Source organism: Pinus tabuliformis, chromosome 4_2 (genome assembly GCF_031772625.1).
Source record: "Pinus tabuliformis cultivar Carrire ecotype Pingquan chromosome 4_2, CPIR1, whole genome shotgun sequence".
NCBI classification, from domain to species: Eukaryota; Viridiplantae; Streptophyta; class Pinopsida; order Pinales; family Pinaceae; genus Pinus; species Pinus tabuliformis.
In genome coordinates, this window is record NC_142304.1 from 1,084,401,380 (window position 1) to 1,084,423,025 (window position 21,646).

The window sequence follows — 21,646 nt, forward strand, 5'->3', positions numbered from 1 at the left end:
CGCTTTCATATTTAATATTTTAATGTGGCCTATGGCCCATTAAAATTTTAATTTTTAACCCTTTGATTCAATTTAATTCCGTCACATTAAAAGATTTTGATTTCTTCATTCGACTAATTGCCTAAGGAATAATTAAAATTCTAATTTGAAGTTCCTTAGTGTTAATTGGTGATTAAATGCATTTTTGTGATTTCTCTATTTGTCAAGTTGCGATAAATGTTTAAAAGATCATATTGACTGTTGGAAAAAGATTATTATCCTCTATGCTAAAGTTTTGGGCATTTTACAATTAATTGTTCATGATCATCGCTTTGCTACAGTATAAACTGCTCTGGGTGACTTGCTATTATTTAGTCTTTGGTTAAATCACATTAAAGGGACTGGTCTGTAGTCATTTATATCTTGTGATTGTGTCTTATTTTAATCTATCTATCTTAATTGACTGAGATTTGCTTTAAATTCATCAAGTTGTTCTTCCTCAAAATCTCTTAGAGCCCATGTTCCACAAGCTACCCTCATCTATTCACCTTAGGGACTACCCCCCTTGACTTATCTAGGAGAGAATCTAAACGGAGTGAGTAAGGATTAGAGTGACAACCCTTACTCTGAGCGTTGTCGCGCTGCCTAGCCACTTTGTGCAACAACATTTTTGGTGTCATTGCCGGGGATAGAGTTTTTTCTATCCTTGGTTTCCTCGACATCATTTTAATCATCTTATCTTTCCCGCCATTCATTAGGCCGTCAAGCGGCACAACATTTTTTTCACGCTGTTGCTGGGGACCAATTTATTGGGCCTTGGCTTTACGACATTCATTTTCTATCATTCATTTTAGCCAGCAACGCCAACATTTTTTGGTGTCGTTGCCGGGGATAGAGTTTTTCTGTCCTTGGTCCTCATGACATTTTTCTAATTATCTAATCTTTCATCATTTCTTATCCCATCTGTTAGCGCTTGAAATTTCACCTCAGGCTGAGAAAGGTAAACCTCAAGGCAACATCAAACCATTTAGCCTCGTAGCTAGCCCTACGGGGCAGGAGAAGGCTCTCTCCGGTCTATCTCGGTAAAATCTTCAATGGATGAGATGACCAATAGGGTAACACTGATTTTAGGCTAGTAAACTGATCAAAAGGGTTGATTTGGAGTTTTTAGGGTTTTTGGTGGCAAATTAAGGGGATGGCAATTTTGGGTGCGGGGATTGGACACAGTTTCTGCAGGGGGTTCTTTGGGGCGAGGTAGGAGACCGTATTGATGCCTTTGATTGAGGTGAATGGATGGAAAAGACCGGTGAGGAGTTAAAGAGAGCAAATAATACTTTGAATTCTCCTTAAACAGTAGAAAACATTGAAATTAAACAAACTTAAAAGCAGAGCATGACAGTCATGAATTCTTACTTTAACACTTCGTTTGTTTAATGTGCAGAAGGAAAAGAAAGGAAATGAATCACATAACACACTTACAAGTACATTAAGAAGCACTCCATCAATACATGTAACCACAAGAATCCCAAAAAGGACTGCAAAACCCTGGTCTTTCTTAGCCAAAAACTGCAGAGATACAGTGAATAATACAATGATAGCTTCTCCCTCAAGAGTCCAACCATGAAAATGAGCAAGAAAGTACATAATATAGATGATCTAACCTCTTTCCCTGCCTCCATGGGTCAAGCTCACTATCCTAGGAGTTGTTTCAACCACTTCTAAACTAAGCACTACAAACTAGGCAGTCAAAACAACTTGCCTCTATAAGCTAGGAAACCAATTCATTCATTTAATATTTACCCTTTTCATGAATGAATCTTCTAGAAGTGTTACATAAGAGTAAAAGTGTCTTAAAAGTACAATAATTACATCAAAGAGAATCATAATTCACCCCAAAAGTCAAACTACGCTTTTCTGAGTTGTACAGTGCATTTTTGGAAAAAACTGTCTGACAGGTCGCGCGCCTTTGGAGCTACTTTTGGGGCACTTGCAGGTGGCCAAATTGAGCAAAAGTAGGCTTGTTGGAAAGGTCTGTGAGTCTACTTTCCAACCCAACTGGAATTTCTGAATTTGGAGTTCATTTGCCCTGTCAAAAATCAAATCTCCCAAGACTGCTTTCTGCAATTCAAAAAAGTGGCAAAAAGTCAATTTTTACTAATTTTTTGACTTTCTGGAGGCCCAAAACTTCACCAAATCTCAAGTCCATCCATGAGCATATGTAACTTTGCATGACAAATCTGGAAATGCTGAGTTTTTGTCAAATGGAGTTGCCCTGATGTAGGGTCGCGCGGGGGGTGAGACCCGTTAATGGGAAAAACCTGCAAATTGCCAAAAAATGCCAAAATTCACCCAAAATTCTCAAAATTTCTTGGGATTTGTGCTGTGGCTAGGCTATTTAGTGCCTTGATCCTTGAGTGAAGCCTCAACCAAGATACGAAGGGGATTGGGCCTCTTTCTCCGTTTTAGTGCCTCGGTCAACCGCCTTTGAAACATTTTCATCTTTGCCTTGCACACATGCATTCTTGCCCAGTAATGGTTCTTCATGTTCCTCAACAATCTCTTCTCTTGGTTGGCCTTAGCCAACAACCTCTCCAAGTGTGCATTTACCTGGATGAGCATGGACTCTCGGTCAGCGGGCAATGGATCACCGGGTCTTCTTCGGTTCAAGATTCGGTCACTACGAATCCTCCACAACTCATCAAGTGCTTGCTCATCTTCCAACTGTTTGTTGCGCTGCTCCAGGTATGTGATGGTCCATTGTGCTCCCTCTAACCTCCTCTGCAAGGCATCATTTTCAGCTCTGAGATGCTGAATGATCTCCTTTGCCTCTCGGCTAGGAGAACTGGCCTCAAGATCCACAAGCTCAATATCTGGAACTCCTGATGGCCCCTCATCAATCATGGGCTGCTTGCCCCTCCCTGGTACCTGTGCTGGTGAAGAAAGCGAGGCCCCTTCCACCTGATGTGGAGATAACACTCGTTGAGCTGATGATGAAGGCGAGACCCCTTCCACCTGCTGTGGAGATAGTACTCGCCGAGCGGCTGCAAATAAGGCCCTTGGGCCTTTCTGATAGGTAACCAAAGGTGAGGAGCTGACATGTCTAGTGACAGGAATGTCGTGCTGCTGTGATGGTCCTCCCTCCTCGTGAACAACCTCAGGATGTGGTGAGGGTGGTGCTGTGAAAAACTCACGAGAGATGAACTCCTCCCATGAGATGCCCTGCTGAGCCAAATGATGCAATACTACCAGCTGAATCAAACCATAATGGTACAGGTTCCTATACTGCTGTGGCGGGCTCTTCCTCTGCAACATGGGCACCATCCTCTGAATGTTCTGATAGAAGAAAACAGGGATGTTCATCATCCTCACTCGGGTGAAGTGCATCAAGAGGCGAATATGGTATGAATATACCTGTGAAAATCTGCCCTCACAGGTAAAATAGTGCATGATGAGCCTCATCATGGGAGCATACTCGCTCCTGAGAAACCTGAATGGAAACACACTTGCTAAATGTCTCATGAATGGTGGCCGGACAAAAGGCTCAAAGTGAACATTATCCAGCACCTTGCGCTTATTCCACACCTCCCCAACATTAGGTATCCCTGTGGCATGTGAGATCACCTCGGGTGTCAATGTAAAGTTTACCCTTGCAAGGTTGACATGTCCATCATGCAAGTGTAAAACAAATAGGCGAGCCAACTCTCTGTGGTGCTGAATCCGTGAGATCCTCTCACAAAACTCATAGCAAGACATATACTGAAAACATGTGACTGCCATAGGACAAGCCTGTAACTCTGCTAAAGAGGTGGGCTCCTCTCGCTTATGATGTCCACCCTTACCACCCTTATGAGGCCTCCTCTGTACCTCAATCTCTGAAGCTGATGACTGGTCATCACTTTGCTCATAGGTTTCGGTTTCTGACATTGTTTAAAAGAGCAAAGTGGACAAACTGTGCTGTTGTTTCTGCCTGTAAAAAGCTGATTTATATGCTGTTTCAAGGGGACAAGGAACATGAGGGAAATGTTAGGGGAGGGACATTTTTACAAGGCAAATGGGAATACATGTATACAACAGGGAATTTAGGGAAAAAACACTGCAAACATCATTGCATATGCATCATTAAATACATGTGTTTGCATGGGTATTATGAGGGGTAGGGTTAGGGTTTGATTTTTATTTTTTAGGGAAAAGGGGTAGGGTTTATTTTCTTTACAAATTTAAAAGGGAAAATTACATGGAAATATAAGGAAAATGAAATGGGAATGAGGAAGAATGATTACAAGGGAAAAAACCATTGAAACAGCAACAAACCCTAGCAAATTTTTACAATTTAATATACAGCCATATGGAGCTTTTTCTCATGCACAATTTGATCTTTAAACGCATTCATGATGTCTTTTAAACATAACCAACAACCATTTCCAAGTTTGGAGAACCTACCTCAAGCAATTTGATGATTTGGAGGGTGCTTGAACAAATTTAGAATGAGTTTGGAAGGGAGGTCGCTGACGGGTCGCGCGCCTCACCCAACGGGTCGCGTGCGCCTGACGGGTCGCGCCCGTTATGAAAATACACTGCAGGTTGAGCTCTGACGGGTCGCGCGCACCTGACGGGTCGCGCGCCTAGCCTGACGGGTCGCGCGCCTGTCCTGCTCCTAATTTCGACCAGTCTTCACTCAAAATCGCTTGGATGCTCGCCCAATCTCTCTTGCAAGTGTCTTGGATGCACAATGAGAGTAAAAGGAGGGAGATTGGGTCTTTATAGGTTTCATTTGAATAAATTTCATGTTCAAACCCACTTTCTAATGTTTTCTCTTTGACACTTTATAAAACTGACTTTTTGGTTTCCTTTGTCCTGAAATTGACTCATTTAGTGCTTTGACTTGATTCTTTTTGCAGGTAGATCATCTGAGGGATCTTGGCAAGGGGACCAGGGTTACATGCTGTCCACTGAAGCCTTTTGAAATTTCATCACTTTTTACAAAAATTTGAAAAATGACCTTGGCTTTAAAAACAGAGTTTTTAAATCCAAGGTGAGAATTAACTGTACAAGATAAAAAAAATTGAAGAAACATCTTTACAATCATCCCTCTGGCTTGCTGAACACTTATTGACCTTCAGACACATGACCTTGTAAACATATTTGACCAAAACCCTAGACCTAGGAAATTGACCTCAAGACCAGACAAGACAAGCTTGAAAGAGTTTAATGACTGAAATGACCTGATCCAGCAATGCCAAGAGGGGTATAAACACACCAGCTTCTCCATCAGGGTTATGGCATGCCTAATGGGATGCAAAAATTGACACTGATGAAACACCTACATATGCAAATGCAAAGAGTTTTGATCGCTGATGGAGGGCTCAAGACCGACTCTAACACCATCAGCACAACATTTCCTGGCGTCATTTGATCTTTTCATCGCCTTATCTTTCATCATCTCATTAATCGTTTCATATGCACTTTTAGCATCTGGACATTTCAGTTCGTTTCTTGTTTGGGTGGTGACTCCATTTATATTTCTCAAACAAGATGCCCTCCCTTATATCCATCTTTTTTTCTTCCTTTTGGATCCTAGAGCTAGATTCATGTTCAAGTGGCGACTCCACTTCTTTCATTTCTACAAGAATTTTTACTAGAAGCTCGCTTTTTGTGGATCTCTTGATTTTCTTGAGTAGGGGTCTCTCTCTAACATCCATTTGGTCCCTCCTTATCCAAGTCATCATGGATGACTTGTTTACCCCATGTCATTTTACTAATTTTCTCCATGATATGCCAAAAGAGGCTATTCATAAATTACCTTTGTTCTCAGGTGGTGATTCAGCCGCTGCTAGAAAGAATCTATCCAGGATTACTCATACAATAATAAGATATTGTAGTTCTTACCAATATAAACATGAAGATGTCAAGATGCGTCTATTTGCCTTTTCTTTAGAGGGTGATGCTTTGAATTGGTTTCATAATTGTCATGGGACCGACTGTCCCACGACATTTTTCTAATCATTTAATCTTTAATCATTTCTTATCCCATCAGCACAACATTACCTAGCATCATTTGATCTTTTCATCACCTTATCTTTTGTCATCTCATTAATCGTTTCATCTGCACTTTTAGCACCTGGACATTTCGGTTCGTTTCTTGTTTGGGTGGCGACTCCACTTATTCATCCATTATTTCTCAGGCAAGAAGCCCTCCCTTATATCCAGCTTTTTTTTTCCTTTTGATCCTAGAGCTAGATTCAATTCAAGTGGCGACTCTACTTCTTTCATTTCTTACAATAATTTCTACTAGAAGCTCGCTTCTTGTGGATCTCTTGATTTTCTTGAGGAGGGGTCTCTCTCTAGTATCCATTTGGTCCCTCCTTATTATTAAAATTGGCAATTAGGGCCAAACTCCATGTGGGTCACTTCATTTATGGCCCCTGATATTTTTCCTAGATTCCTTTTGTCGAGAGGTGTAGGATTGATCTAAAGATCATCCGATTCCAACAAGTATTTATGGAGATATGAATTTATTTGTATTTACTATTTACTTGACAAATTGTCAAGGTCGGCCAACAGTTAAATGTGTGGCACACATGCCTAGTGAATCATATAAATACAAGAGAGATTGATTCATTTTCTCATCATCTCATCTCACTCATTCTTCTCTCTCTCTCCTTAGCTTTGGGTTATACAAGGAGCAACTCACACGTGGGAAGCAGGACGCATTAGGGCAAGGAGTACGCTAAAAGGAGGACGTAGAAGCAGCTGAAGGTCTCTTTGACCTGCGTTGACTCATCAAGGGTGCGGTTTTGGTGTGGCTGCCTCTCCTAGGCAGGCCGTAGAATTTGGCACAAAAATTGAGGCAATCCATCCACAGGTTTGACCAGCGTTGATTGCCCTAGTTTTGGGCAGCAGGTTGACTTCAGTCAACAGCAGTTTGACTGTGTTTTTGGGGTTGTTCGAGGGTTGTTTCTTCAGGCTGTTCGAGGGCTAGTTGACCAAAAATTGACCATGCATATTGGAGGTCAATTTCAACTCGTTTGACCAAGTTTGACTTTGCTGATCTAGGGTTTGCTGCCGCTGATATAAAATTAGAGAATTATGATTTTGTACTATTTCTCTCTGCTGAACTATTGAAGATAAAATAAGATTTGATCAAAGGGTTTCCCCGCATTGGGGTTTGTCCCTAGCTAGCCGCCACATCTTGTGTCTCTTGTCTTGCTTTGTTTTTTGTTGATCGTTTAATGTTCTATCTGCACTTTACTTAATGTATATGTGATTGCTAATCTGTGGCTAATAAGAAGAAAAGAAGTAAACTGCTCTAAGCATAGAACATACCATAATTTAACATGGAATCAGAGCTGAGGTGAAGACAAAGCCCAAGCAAGAGCAAGAGCAAGAGCAATCACCGAAGAGAAGGTTGGCAAGGCTATCCTAAAAACTTCATGGGGTCCTCAACACTCTTCCCCACCGAAGACAAGCTCTGTGAGAAGTCTAACTATCACGGATGGAAGATGTCTCTCGATCTGACTTTAGAAGATCAGGAAGTGTTGGACCATGTGAGAGGCAATATTGTTGCGCCTCCATCAAATGCATCCACTGCCGCCAAAAGAAAGTGGTCCAAGGGAGAAGTCAAAGCAAGGAAGATCATCCGGGACTCTATCGACAAGCGCCTGGTGGCCTATGTTTCCGAGCTGACAACCTCCAAGGAAATCTACGATAGACTGGTGAGTTTATTTAAAGTTAATGATGCAAATCAAGTTCTGTTCCTTAGAAATAAGCTGAAGGAAATTAAGAAGGGCAAAGATGAGAGTATGTGAGCATATTTCTTAAGGATCACTGAGATCAAGAATGATCTCCTATCTATTGCAGAAGTAGTTCCTAACAGGGAAATGACTATCACAACTCTTGGAGGACTGCCACCTGAATGGTATATATTCAGGACTACTCTTCTCAACAATAATGTCATCCCAGGATTTGAGGAATTGATGGCTAGATGTATTCAAGAAGAGACAAGGATGGAAGAGCAAGAAATGCCCGGACTTAAAGGCCATCCCTCTGCCTTTTCTTCTCATGCTAAAAGAAGAAACAATTCGGGGGCTAAATCCAAAGGAAACGCTGGACCGAAGGGTGGAAGAAAAGAACAATGTACAATTGCAATAAAATGGGCCACTATGTGAGGGAGTGCCCTGATAAAAGGGACTCACACCATGACAATGACCAAAATCACTTTCAAGGCAATCAAAGGAATGGCAGGTCCAATGGCAGAGGTAAAAGAAATGCCGGAAATCAAGGAAGAGGACAACCCTTCAAGAAGGCAAGAAACTCCAGGTATGAATCCAACGTTGTTAACAATAAGCAAGATGAATATTGTCTACCAACGGCCCTCTCTACTACTACTCCCTTGGACACGTTGGGAAATTGGCTTATTGATAGTGGTGCCTCAAGGCACTTCACTGGTTTCAAAGAAGCTCTCTCTAATCTGATAGAGAAGGAGACCAACCTGGAAATTGTTCTTGGGGACAACGCAAAATATCCCGTGAAAGGCATAGGGAATGTCACTCTTCAATTGAATCAGGGTAATACAATTCATTTGCAAGAAGTCCTATATGTACCTGATCTCAAAAAGAACTTGGTGTCTGTTTCGACAATGGAAGACAAAGGCTACAAGGTAACCTTCATCGATGGCAAGGTACATGTATGGAAAAAGAATTTTAAAGAAGCTTTCACTCTTGGGTTTCGAGTCAATTCATTATATCAGGTCGGAGGAAGTCCGCTGGGTGTCATGTCTTGTGACACATCACTTCAGTCCGAACTATGGCATCGAAGGTTTACTCACCTTCATTATAAAGCTCTACCCAATGCAAGACAAATGGTGACAGGGATGCCCGAGTTCCGAGTAGAGCAAGAAGGTGTATGCCCAGGATGTGTCGAAGGGAAGCTCAAAAGGGGACCATTCCCCTCAAGCCAAAGCAAGACCTCTGATATATTGCAGTTGGTTCACTCAGACATATCGACTGATATTGTTATATCTAACCCATCGGTGAGTGGTTTCTATTTCAACACAATCTTCGACTCTTATGAAATTGCAAGATAAAGAGTGAATAGAATTCTTTTCCAAGAATTCCCTAGATAGCATGTCAGCAAAAGAATTCTTGTGGCTAGGGATGAATTCAATTTCAAAATTATACTGACTGAGTGTCATCATCCATCTTACCATTGCAACATCTTCAAAATCACATTTTTGAATGGCGAACTTTAATGCCTAACAGTCAATTTTTACTAAAACCTTGTATAGATGACAAAGTCTTTGAACTTCTCAATTCCTAGATAGACTACTCTGAGTTCCTTTTTGAGGCTTGCCCAGTTTGTTTGAGTTGTAGACCATAATCCAAAGGCATATTGGCAGATTTCTAGCAGTTCTTTCCTTTTCACTGGATTTTCTTGGCAAAGAACAGCTCCCTATCCAATATCACTGGCATCTGTCATGATTACCTTTTTCCAGTTTTCTTGTATTGGACTTAAAGGCTGAATTCTGCGGATTCTTTCTTTGATCCTCTGAATAGCTTTAGTGCATTCTTCACTCCATGGGATAGGTTCTTTTTGTAACCTTTGGTTCAAAAGTTTCCTTTCTTGGGCACAATGCTGAAGAAATTTGGATACATAATTAAGGCTTCCTAGAAACCTTTGCAACTGTGTCTTATCTAAAATTTCATCAGGAAAATTATCAATAAAATCCAGACTCCTCTGGATTACCTGGTAAGAGCCAAACTGTATATTGTATCCCAGAAAGTCTATCATTGTCTTGAATAACTTCATCTTTGATTCAAAAAGAACTATTCCTTTTTCTTTTACTCTTTGGAGAAACATCTTTAAATGCTTAGTATGACTAGGAATATCTTCTGAATGAATTAAAATATCATCAATGTATTTCTTAAGAAAATCTTCCATACCTTCAAAGGTTTCATCCATGATGCGCTGAAAGGCCGAAGGGGCATTTATCAATCCAAAAGGCATTATGTTCCATTCAAAATGGCCTTCTGGTACTGAAAAAGCAGTCTTCCATTTGTCTGATTCTTTGATCCCTACCTGCCAAAATCCTGATTTTAAGTCAAATTTAGAAAATATCTTTGACTTAGAGATCTGTGCCAAGATGGTAGATGGTTTTGGAAGAGGATAGGCATCATAGTCAAGCAAATTATTCAGAGGCTTATAATTTACTACTAGCCTTGGTTTTCCTCTGGCTACTTCAGCATGCTTATTAACATAAAATGCAAAGCAAGCTATTGGACTCTTACTTTTCCTGATCAGACCTTTTTGTAAGAGTTCTTTGATCTCTTTCTTGCAGAGGGTTAACTGCTCCTGATTCATCGGAATGGCCTTTGATCTTCTGAGTTTTCCATTAAAATCCTTTTTCAAAGGTAGCTCGACTTCATGCTTATGTACATGCCAGAAGGCATTTGGATCTTCCGAGCAACATTCCAAAAACTTACTCCTGAGATTTATTATTTCTCTGTCAAATTTTCCTTGTTCAATGTTTTCATCTATCCTGAGGATTTCTTTCTTCTTTTCCATCTTTGCCAACAAATTCTCTAACCTTTCAATCCGTTTTATCCTATTGGGTGAACTTGAATTTATGAAAGGAAAAAACAATTCCTTACCTTCCAATTCCAGAAAATAGCCGAATCTCTTTGTTTGTTGGTCAAACTTTGCTCCATGTTTCTGGAAATTTTGAAAGAAAGGTGTTCCCAAATACATTGCGCAATCCATACCTGTGACAATTGGACAAACAACTTTGATTCCAATGGATTCTGTAAGAAAGATATCCACTGATACTTCTGAAGTAGTTTTGATATCTCCGCTGGCTGTTGTGACTTTTGGGCAACTTGTAGGTCTCAGGAGATGAGACTCTACAACTGAATTATTTACAATATTAAGCCTAGAACTGGTATCCATGAGAACTTTCCAGTATTCAAATCTGGTACCAATTCTGACTTTGAGCTTAATGCGATACATCACATCTCCAGTAATTTGATTACATCCTAAACCACTTCGGTCTTCTTCCGTTTCTTCATCAGAATCCTGCTCATGAATTTCCACTCCTTTGAATGGCTTCTGATGATAGATATAATTCTGTGTCTAGGCTGAGAAAGCAGGTTGCGTTGAACTAGATCCTTGTTCATTTCTGGCTTTCATACCCCTAAGTTGACAGTCTTGATGACTTTCAATATAGAGCTTTTGGTTCTCCTTCACTGTCTTTCTCAATTCCTGTATTGCTCTATTGATGCTAGGCAGAGTTTGTGGTAGATCTTCACCAAAATCTTCCTACCTGAACTGTCTTGTCAAAGCTTCTACTGAGAAAAGAGAAGCTGGTGGTACATATCCTCGGTTAGGATTATTCTGTTTTGCTGGTTTTGAATTTAACTGATTTACCAGCAATTCTTTATACATTTCCTTCAACTAGGGATCCGTGGCTGCCATCATTTATGCGAACAAATTTCTCGTTTGTTCTTCTGTCTCTGGCTGTTTCATCATATTCAGGGAGTGACATTGGTAGACATCCGGATCGCCGCAATCACAATTATCTTTGAAGCATTCCACACAATGGGGATCATTACAGTAATCATCCTCAGAATCAAAAGTGTTAGAATCAAAATTAAATCTATTTACATAATTTGATTCTTCTTCCCTAGTGATTTCTTCACAGCTATCAGGCAAATTGAAATAATTTACCTTTCTAGATTTATTTCTGTAGAAGACTTTTTTCTTACCTTTCTCTGGTTTATCTTTTTTCCTGTCTTTTTGTAAATCTGGACAGTTTGGGGAAATATGTCCTTTCTTGTTACAATGGTAGCATTTGACTTCTTTCTTTCTGGAGTATAGCTGTGTCTTTTTGTAGTCCTTAGGTTTTTTTCTGATGGATAATTCTTTTGCCAGAAAAATTCTTTGAAGAGTGCTTTTTGTAAGCACTTTGTTTTTTCCCCTCTGAATTTTTAGGGGCAGAAAGATGCCATTGTTTGCATAATTGTTGATAGCCATGCGACTTTCTTGGATTTGTAGCTACTCTAGCAATCTTCATTTGTGAGCAGAGTTCAACAATTATTGCCTTGACTGCTTGCCTTATAACTCCAAATTTATAGTCACCAAGTTTTCCAGGCAATTTGGTGATGATAGCTTGTGAAACCCATAATGGTAAAGAAGAGATGAATATTTCTTTCCATTTTGGCTCAAGAATGAGTTCAGGAGATAGAGTGTGCAACCTGTGTAAGAACTCATTAAAATATTCATCAAAATGCTGCATATTATGGAGTTTCATAGCGACCAAAGTAATAGCAGTTAAATCATTGTTAATCTGTGGAAACCCAATGAAATTTACAGTGATTCCATAAAGTAAACACCCAATCATATTGTTTACAGGGAGTGATGTTGTAGGGTCCATGTACACACTTCCATCTGCATTTAGAACTTGTGAATTTTCCCATGTAGTTAACAGAGCAGGATCTTTCAATGTCTCAGCCTTTAACCATGAGTCTAAAGATCCTTCAAACCCACCAATAATTCTTCTGGTAGAATTAATGGGTCCAATGTCATCAGCCAAATAAGTTCTATAACAAACAAGCATAGAATGCATGACTGACAAAACTTCTGCCTCAGTGCAATTATCTATGTTCCACGAATATGTGGAGGATGCAGACCAATCTTTATGATATTCTGATTTCATCAAATCTCTTCTGTCTGGGGCAGGACTCCAGGTAGAATTCCAGGTGGATCTGGATGTGGTTGCATGGACTGTATTGTCTTTAGGGATGTTAAACTGAGCTTTGTCTTGAGGAGAAAAATTTTGTACATAATCCTCAAGTTTTTCTAGGGAAGGTTCTTCATCATCTATCTCTATCTTATGCAACCCAATATCTTCTTTCTCTTCTTCATCATACCACTGCTTTCTTCCTGTTTCTTCTTCTTTTACATTTTCCTCCTCTGCTTTCTTCATCTTGATCCATTCTGTTAGGGAGGAACTGGTTGATGTACTAGAATGTGAGGAAGTTATGGGATTTGATTTTAGATGTCCAAAATAACTTGGGGCAGCAAAAAGACTGTAAGGATAAGAGGTTCCTGGTTTGGGAAACTCTATTTCTACAGGCTACTTTATAAGACTTGATACTGAACCAGAAATGGTGTAGGGCATCTGTGAAGAAGGATCACTAAACAAAGTAGTGGATTTGTAAGAGTCTGATGAAGGCTTCTTTTTCAATAACTCAACAGAATTGGAAACATTAAAAACTTGTTTTTTAATAACATGAAGACTGGAATTGACTCTTAACAATTTCTTTTCCATGAACTATAGCTGCATCAACTATCTTTTTTTCTGTGGATATTCTGAGCTTATCCAAACTTCCAGCTATATGTTTATCATTTTCTGCTAAAGTCTTGACATTATCATTCAAACAAACCAAAGCATAATCCTGTTTTTGCAACATTCTATTCATCAAATCTTTCAGAGTATTGTTCATCTCTTCTATGGATTTATGCTGGTTTCTCAGATATTTCTCCAAACTGGAAAGAGCAAGATTAGTCCAGTTTGTGGCAAGGACAGAGTCTTTCACCGAGTCCTCTGTCTGGATTGGGAAAAGTTTGAAGATTTTCCCATCATTTTTTCTGATAACAAAGTTTTTCCATGGTGGAAAATCATTGTCAGTTTCATAGATCTGCCCATCAAAAAGTTCCCATTTATGTTTTGCAGGGGAACCAGATCTAATCATATTTACCTGCAAGCAACTGCAGATATCTCTTATTAATTTTTCTCCTTTTGTCCTTATGGCCTGCAAATCTCTGGGCAAGTTGGGTTTGGATAACATGCTTTGTATTTTTGAAGAAAATTTTGGAGTCACAAGAGGAGATGGAATAGTAACAATATTGAATTCCATCTTTTCTGCTACAAAATTGTCAACATTTAGAATTCTCTTCTGCCTAGCCTGATTTAAGGATTTTTTGCGCAAAGATTCTTCTATCTGATTAGAGGAAGGATAATACCACTCATAAAAGGAAATCCATTGATTGTTAGATTTCATCCATTTCTTCCATTCCTCATTTTTTTGACTGTTGAAAGTTTTCCTTTCTTCTTTAGGAAACAGTCTGAGTTTTTCAACATATCTTTTTTCAGATTTATGAGTGAAAATGTCCCAGTTGAACATTTTCTTCTTCCATTGATTGTCAGGATCATATGGACTGATCCCTTTGTAGATTTTCAGAAAGGCAGAAATTTCATTGTCTGAAGGAATTTCCACATGCCTTGGAATTTTATTTTTGGGATTTTTTCTATATGATGGAATTTTTGATCCATCCGTGAATCCTAAACCCTAATGGCTATTTTTCTGTGTTGATTGAATAATTATTTCTTCATGAATGTTGAAGAAATTTGTCTTAGTATATTCTTCTTCAGATTTACTTTTATCTAGTATAAAAGTAATCATATTTATCCTCCTCCTGTCTTCTTCAATATTGGCATGTGGATTTGGTGGTTGTGAAGAGAATTGATAGAAGGTTTTAGAACAGTGGGGATGGTCACAGACAGTAGCTAGGGAGTTACTGGAGGAAGCAATTTCACTCAAAACTAGCTTTTTTACAATGTTTAGAAATGTAGGATCAATTGAGAATGTGGGAGTTGTATTTACAGATGTAGAAATATTAACAGAAGGTCCACCACGCTCGGTTCGTGACTCTAGAAAGATGGTATGGACATTACCATCTTTGGTGGTAAAGATTGTGGAGGAATTTACAGGAAATGGTATCAGAGCCATGTTGCATTTCGTTTGAGCATACTGTTGGGAACATCTGAGTTTGCTTGAGTCTCGATAATGTTTGTTTCCTGTTAAAGCCGAGGATGGCGTTTGAAGACTAGGAGATTAGAACTTCTTTCCAAGAGGAGCCACGAAACCTGCTGTGTTTGCGATCATAATACTAATATTTCTGGTACACGACATTTTGAAGATTTCTGTCTTTTACTCTGAAGTTGCATAAGTTAAATTGTCTTCCGCTATATTTGTATTTCTTCACGCTATTAAGGAGTCCTTATCTGCATCTAGTTCTCGTCATGAATTCGGTGATAAATCCTTTGAAGAAATTCTAAAAGAACAAGAAGTAAATATCGAGAAAAGAAACTCATCTGTTACAGAGTCTATAGTTCTTGATAAGTCTGTTAATCTATTTTCAGAACCTGTTGCGTCTGATTCCTGGACTCTTCCAAAAATAGATCCTAAAAATGTTTACAAAAACTTAGGATTACTGGACTCCATCCAGTTCTGGAGATATAAGGTAAAAGAGGAAGTCTTGCAAACAACCTCTAATAACAATTTCCTTCATTCTCTGAATATTATAATTCAATCTGAGTTTCTGGTATGATGCCTGTGAACTCCTTGGGAGGATATTTATATTACCTCACTTTTACAGATGACTATTCTCGCAAGACTTGGATATACTTCTTGAAAAAGAAGGATGAAGTGTTCACTTGGTTTCGTCACTTCAAAGCCTTGATCGAGAATCAAACCGAAAAGAAAATCAAGATCTTAAGGAATGATAATGGCACTGAGTATGAATCCAATGAGTTCCATGACTTTTGCAAAGAAGCTGGCATTAAGAGGGAGACTACAACACCATATACTCCTGAGCAGAATGGTGTGGCGGAAAGGAAGAATTGTACGATTGTGGAAGCTGTCTGTGCTATGCTTCACGATCAAAGACTTCCAAAGTTTCTATGGGCCGAAGCTGCGAATATCGCCGTATATGTGCAAAACCGATGCCCTCATCAAGCATTGGGTTCCAAGACTCCCGAAGAGATGTTCACTGGTAAGAAACCTGACGTATCTCATTTTAGAATTTTTGGAAGTTCGGTATACTTTCATGTGCCGAAGGAGAAGAGGAATAAATTGGGTGCATCTGAAAAGAAAGGAATCTTCGTGGGCTATAGCGAAAACACTAAGGGCTATAGAATCTATGTGGCTGGTCAAAGGGAAATCAAGATTAGCCATGATGTCACCTTTGACGAAGATATGGCTCTTAGCAAAGTTGACAATCTTCCTACTCAAAGGGAATCTAAAGAAGGTGACACCAGGGAACCAAAGGAAAAGGAGGATGAGACAATGCTCGATGTGGAAGAACCTATGGATCCTATTGATCCCCCTCTGCAAGAGCCTTCCTCTTCTAGGAAGAGGCCTTCATGGCTAAGGGGGACACTTGATGATGCTGAAGGGCACGTTGCACCCAGGGGAACCTTTCGGGAAAGTAAGAAGCCGACCAGGTATCAGGGATACTTGACCATCATGAGCACGATCATCCAAAATGAGCCTTCGTCATTCGCAGAAGCTGTCAAGCATCAAGTATGGAAGGATGCTATGACTGAGGAATATGAGTCCATCATGAAAAACGATGTCTGGGATGTGGTCCCCAGACCCCAGGACAAAGTAGTTGTCACTTCGAAATGGCTTTACAAGATAAAGCATGCAGTTGATGGAAGTGCGGAAAAGTATAAGGCTCGTCTTATTGCTCGTGGCTTCTCTCAGAAGGAAGGTATAGACTATGACGAGATATTTGCACCTGTTGCCCGATATACCACCATCCGCTCAATCATAGCCCTTACTGCCTCGCAAGGATGGAACCTACATCAGATGGATGTCAACACTGCTTTCTTGCATGGTTCGATCAAAGAGGAGGTCTATGTGGAGCAACCCGAAGGATTTGAGATTCATGATTGAGAATTTCACGTGTGCAAGTTGAAGAAAGCCCTCTATGGGCTAAAGCAGGCACCCTGAGCGTGGTATGAGAGGATTGATAGCTACCTGATGAAGTTGAGATTCACTAGGAGTGAAGCCGACCCTAACCTTTACTTTAAGGTTGAAGATGACAAACCTCTCATACTGGTGCTGTACGTTGACGACCTCTTTCTAATAGGTGCAAACCCTCTCATTCTCAAATGTAAGAGGGAGTTGGCTTCCGAGTTCGAGATGAAAGACCTAGGACTGATGCACTATTTCCTAGGACTGGAAGTCTGGCAGAAACCAAGGGAGATTTTCCTATCTCAAGGAAAATACGTGGTGAAAATATTGGAGAGATCTGGTATGGTGAACTGCAAGCCCGTGACTACCCCGATGGAGCTTGACTTCAAGAAGTTAAGAGGTAGTGCTGCTAGACCTGTTTTACGAAATGCTACCGAATATCGTCAACTCGTCGGAGCATTGATGTTCTTGGTGAACTCCCGTCTGGATATATGCTTTACAGTTAACACGTTGAGTCAACATATGCTTGAGCCTCACCAAACACATTGGATTGGTGCCAAGAATCTGTTGAGATATCTTTGTGGCACAATCACTCATGGGTTGAGATACACTGTTGGAGATGTGAGACTACTTGGATATACCAATGCTGATTGGGCAGAGAATGTGGTGGACCGAAAGAGCACTTCCGAGTGTTGTTTCTCTTTGGGATCTGCCTCGATATCCTGGATGAGAAGGAAGTAGAATTCGGTGGCTTTGAGCACCACCGAGGAAGAGTACATTGCTGCTAGTATGGCCTCTTGTGAGGTGGTCTGGTTACGAAAGCTCTTTAGTGAGCTGTTTGGATTTACATTGGATACCACCGTGATCCTGTGTGCAACCAGAGCGGAATTCGTTTATCAGAGAATCTCGTATTTCATGATCTCTCCAAGCATATCGATATCAGGTACTACTATATTCGGGATATGGTGCAGCGGGGAGCAATAAGGCTCCAGCATATTAGTACAGATGAACAGGTCGCCGACATTTTGACAAAGCCCCTGGGAAAGGTCAAATTCTTGACTTTCCGAGAACGACTTGGTGTAGTTCAGAGACCCTCTTATGAGGGTTGAGTATGATGTATTGAGCTCTGGGAGCTATAGGGGGGCGCGGGGTACTTCTTGGAGCGAGATGCGACCACAGGGTGATTCACCATCCCCTGGTGGTGCACTATGTACAGGGTGAAAGGTTCAACCTTCCCCTGTGACACCCCGTGGTGACTGTAGGACAGGATGATTAGTTCTCCTGTGGGCCAGGGTGATAAGTTCTTTGTGGCAACTATAAGACAGGATGATTAGTTCTCTTGTGGGCTAGGATGATTAGTTCTCCGTGGCGACTGTGGAACAGGATGATTAGTTCTCCTGTGGGCCAGGATGATTAGTTCTCCGTGGAAACTGTGGAACAAGATGATTAGTTCTCTTGTGGGCCAGGATGATTAGTTTTCCTGTGGCCACTGTTGGACATGATGATTCTTTCTCCTGTGGACAGGATGATTAGTTCTCCTGTCGAGGCATCCTACCCATGCAATCTGGGACTTATGGGAAGTACCTCTTATCTGATCAATGAGTAGGGAAATGGGGTTAGGGACCAATATAGTACTATGGATGGACGCATCATTGTATCTACCGTACTCCCTATGCTAGGATGACCTCCATTGATCTAGGATCAATGATACTGATTTGGGATCATTGAGAGTGGTATGACACACTCTAAGGCTGACTTCGGGTCAGTGGAAGATGGTATGATACATCCTCGATCATTTCTTCTTCTTCATAGTTCGAGCGGAGCAGAACAGAGCAAAGCAGAGCCCAGCAGTGCAGGGCAGTGCATTTGATGGCTGGGATAGTAGCGACGGTCAGACAGATTGCAGATGGAGTTCTCCCTAGTTGAGAGGGAGTGTTAAAATTGGCAACTAGGGCCAAACTCCATGTGGGTCACCTCATTTATGGCAGCTGATATTTTTCCTAGATTCCTCTTGTCGAGAGGTGTAGGATTGATCTAAAAATCATCCGATTCCGACAAGTATTTATGGAGATATGAATTTATTTGTATTTACTTGACAAATTGTCAAGGTCGGCCAACAGTTAAATGTGTGGCACACATGCCCAGTGAATCATATAAATACAAGAGAGGTTGATTCATTTTCTCATCATCTCATCTCACTCATTCTTCTCTCTCTCCTTAGCTTTGGGTTATACAAGGACGCATTAGGGCAAGGAGGACGCAGAAGCAGCTGAAGGTCTCTTTGACATGCGTTGACCAAGCGTTGACTCATCAAGGGTGCGGTTTTGGTGTGGTTGCCTCTCCTAGGCAGGCTGCAGATTTTGGCACAAAAATCGAGGCAATCCATCCACAAGTTTCACCAGCGTTGACTGCACTAGTTTTGGGCAGCAGGTTGACTTTAGTCAACAACAGTTTGACTGTGTTTTTGGGGCTATTCAAGGGTTGTTTCTTCAGACTGTTCGAGGTCTAGTTTACCGGAAATTGACCATGCATATTGGAGGTCAATTTCAACTTGTTTGACCAAGTTTGACTTTGCTGATCTAGGGTTTGCTGCTGCTGATATAAAATTAGAGAATTCTGATTTTGTACTATTTCTCTCTACTAAACTATCGAAGATAAAAAAATATTTGATCAAAGAGTTTCCCCGCATTGGGGTTTGCCCCTGGCTAGCTGCCACATCTTGTGTCTCTTGTCTTGGCTTGTTTTCTGTTGATCGTTTAATGTTCTATTTGCACTTTACTTAATGTATATGTGATTGCTAATTTGTGGCTAGTAAGAAGAAAAGAAGTAAACTGCTCTAAGCATAGAACATACCATAATTTAACACTTATCCCTTTAAGCAAGTCATCATGGATGACTTGTTTACTTGTGTCATTTTACTAATTTTCTCCATGATATGCCGGAAGAGGCCATTCATAAATTACCTTTGTTCTCAGGTGGTGATTCAGCCGCTGCTAGAAAGCATCTATCTAGGGTTACTCATACAATAATAAGATATTGTAGTTCTTCCCAATATAAACATGAAGATGTCAAGATGCGTCTATTTGCCTTTTCTTTAGAGGGTGATGCTTTGAATTGGTTTCATAATTGTCCTAGAGATTCTTTCGCTTCTTTACAAGACATCATCAATGCCTTTGAAGATAGATATGGAGATCAAGGTTGTTTGCCTTGTGCCCCTAGTACTATGCAACAGGATGAAAGTGATCTTGTAAAGGATCCAACTGTCAATGAAAGATTTCAAGACAATTCTCCATATCAGAATGTGCCATCCACTTGTACCGTTGCAAGACGAATCCATGATAGTGGAAAAACAGGGACAAGTTGTCAAATCAGTGTCGACAATGAAAGGGAAAATGATAAGCATCTTATAAAAGAACTAAAGTAGTTGGTTAAAGACGTGCAGTTCAGTCAAACGCAACTGGTAAAAAATATGGAGCTTAGTCAAGAAAAATTGATAGCTGATTACGACTAGGATATGAGAACTTTGTACACCCAGCGAGAAAAACGTGATAACGAGATGATAATCATGAAAATTAAACACTCCGATCGCATAGCCACCGTAGTAGAAAAGTGTGCTCAGAATATGGAGGCTATGAGGACCGACATGCAGAGTCGTCATGAGAAAGAAATGAGTACTAGTCAAGTAAATCATAACACAATGATGGAGGCCATGGAAGCAGGTCATGACAAAGAAAGGACTTCCATGCAAAACTATTTACTTTTCATGAGAGAAAAACATGCTAAGGAAATGGAAACCATGAAAGCTAATCATGATAGAGAAATGAGCTCTATGCAAAATGGCCTGATGACCATAAAAGCAGATAATGAAAAAGTAATAAAAGATATGGAAGCTGGTCAGATATGTCTTCAGAATAAGTTATTGACCATGGAGGAAAGCCATGCCAAGGAATTCAGTGCTATGAAGGTTGAACACTCTAACCAGATGGATTCCATAACAATACAAGTACAAAAATTTCAGCATCAGTAAGAGGATGAAAGAAACAAAGAAACGTCAATAGATCATAAGCCTCCTTGTTTGCTGCAGCAAGCTCCATCTTATTATGAGGAGGTCATTTGTTCCATTGAAAAGTGGCTAATTGAAGGTGAGCTGGATAAAATGGAAATTAATAAGATCAGGTTGATGCTCACATGGTTAATCCACTAGTCATAAAAGATCAGTTATAACTCATGACACTTGTGAGACTGATCCATCATTCTTGACAGAGCAGATACAGAATGAAAAAAGACATATCATGCATATCTTACATACTTCATCTGAGGGTTTTGAAGCAGAATGTTCCCCATCATCAGTGATACAGCCTGCGACAAAGAAAAAGCACAAGAGAAAGAGAATGAGAAAGCAGTTTGATGCATCTGATGGCTGCGAGCAGCGTGATTTTCGGATAGGAAAAAGTCTTACCGTATGCAGAGTTGGACATGGCACATCTGAGAAACAACCGACAGATTTGCCTGAAAGCAGGTAAATGCTCAGATTGCACTATATTGAACGCATCTGATGCCATGGGGCATCTTTGTATTGTATTTCTAGCCTTATACATTGTTATTTCCGTATTTCATTTTGTAGTTAGATTTGTGTTTTTCATGTTATTAGGATAGTTAAAAAATGAAAAGCTTATATCTTTCTTGTGCTTAACGTTATATGATGATTTTTGGATGGATGCTACTTATGTTATCTTATGTGTTGCGTGGATGCAGATTCTGGATTCTCGCATTCCTCCGGTGCAGCGACGTGTCCCCAAGTAGAGCCAGATGTTGACCACTATGTGTCAACGACTCATAGCAATACACCCCCTTTTTTCGCAAAAGGGATAGTGCCTGATCGATGTGTCCGTGTCGTCCAGCCGTTATCATTA

The 21,646-nt window shown here is 40.3% G+C and overlaps 1 protein-coding gene across 1 annotated transcript in view; it reads left to right on the forward strand.

Moving 5' to 3' along the window:
• Positions 1–21,646, forward strand: part of LOC149173406 (putative nitric oxide synthase) — a 190,489-nt gene that overhangs the window by 144,561 nt on the left and 24,282 nt on the right. The window lies entirely within an intron of this gene.